General features: G+C 36.6%; 1 pseudogene; it reads left to right on the top strand.

Moving 5' to 3' along the window:
- The first annotated feature begins 485 nt into the window (after nucleotides 1-485).
- LOC119507974 lies at nucleotides 486-895 on the top strand (annotated as a pseudogene).
- Nucleotides 896-1,277: the final 382 nt, after the last annotated feature.

Genomic DNA, 1,277 nt, shown 5'->3' with positions numbered 1-1,277 from the left:
TTCTTTTTAGAGTAATGAAAATGTTCTAAAATTGATTGTGGTGATGATTATACTAAAAGCCATTGATTGCATACTTGGGATGGATTGTATGGTATGTGAATATATCTCAATAAAACTGCTTTTAAAAAAAACTAATATTCCATAGCAGATGAATATTATCTCCACGTTTCATTGGTCACAGAGATATTAGGATATCTAACTCAGAACCTAATGCAAGAGTGAGTATTAAGATTCAATAGATTTTAGGTTATCATATTAAGCATCCTATGCTTAATGAAAAAATAAGAACCAGTGTATTTAAAAGTGAGTTTTGAGATAACAAAAATAAATTAGACTTAAAAAGCGTGCTCATTTGTAGTACTCCACTACATCTGTAGTGTTCCTAGCTGTCACTGCACCACTGTTGCTCTCTAATGCCAGAGCCTCCTCTAGCTCACTGAGCTCCAGCCAGAGAAGAAGCAGTTAAGTAAGAAGGTCTCTATACTATGGCTCATACAAAGCAGACTGCCCACAAATCGACCAGCAGTAAAGCACCCAGGAACAAACTGGCTACAAAAGCTGCTCACAAGACTGCGCCCTCTATTGGAGGGGTGAAGAAACTTTATCATTACAGGCCTAGTACTGTGGCACTCTGTGAAATCAGAGTTTATCAGAAGTCCACTGAACTTCCGATTTGCAAACTTCCCTTCCAGCGTCTGGTGCAAGAAATTGCTCAGGACTTCAAAACAGCTCTGCGCTTCCAGAGCACAGCAATTGGTGCTTTGCAGGAGGCAAGTGAGGCCTATCTGGTTGGCCTCTTGAAGACAACAACCTGTGTGTTATCCATGCCAAACGTGTAACAATTATGCCAAAAGACATCCAGCTAGCACGCTGCATATGTGGAAAACATGCTTAAAAATCCACATTTATTTTTCTGTGGAGTCGAAATGTACCTAAGTATATGATTGTGAATGGAAAAATAGGGGACAGAAATCAGGTATCATCAGTTTTTCCATTTTCATTTGTGTGTGAATTCTTAATATAAATGCAGGAACATAAAGCATTAATGTAAGTCAAAATGTTTCAGTGAAAAAATTTCAACAGCTGAACTTTATAACAATTATAAATAAATCTGTTAAATTTTTCTGGATAATGCCAGCATTTGGATTTTTTTTAAAAGAAGTAAATTTCTTTTTGATGGCAACTAAATGGTGTTTGTACCATTTTTATAATATAGTAGATTCCATCCATTCACTATACTTTTCCAACTGAGTTGTCCGACATGCAAGTACGTGCTT

Source organism: Choloepus didactylus, chromosome 13, assembly GCF_015220235.1.
Source record: "Choloepus didactylus isolate mChoDid1 chromosome 13, mChoDid1.pri, whole genome shotgun sequence".
Taxonomy (NCBI): domain Eukaryota; kingdom Metazoa; phylum Chordata; class Mammalia; order Pilosa; family Megalonychidae; genus Choloepus; species Choloepus didactylus.
Note: the sequence above shows the minus strand (reverse complement) of the source record. Positions and strands in the feature narration are given on the sequence as shown.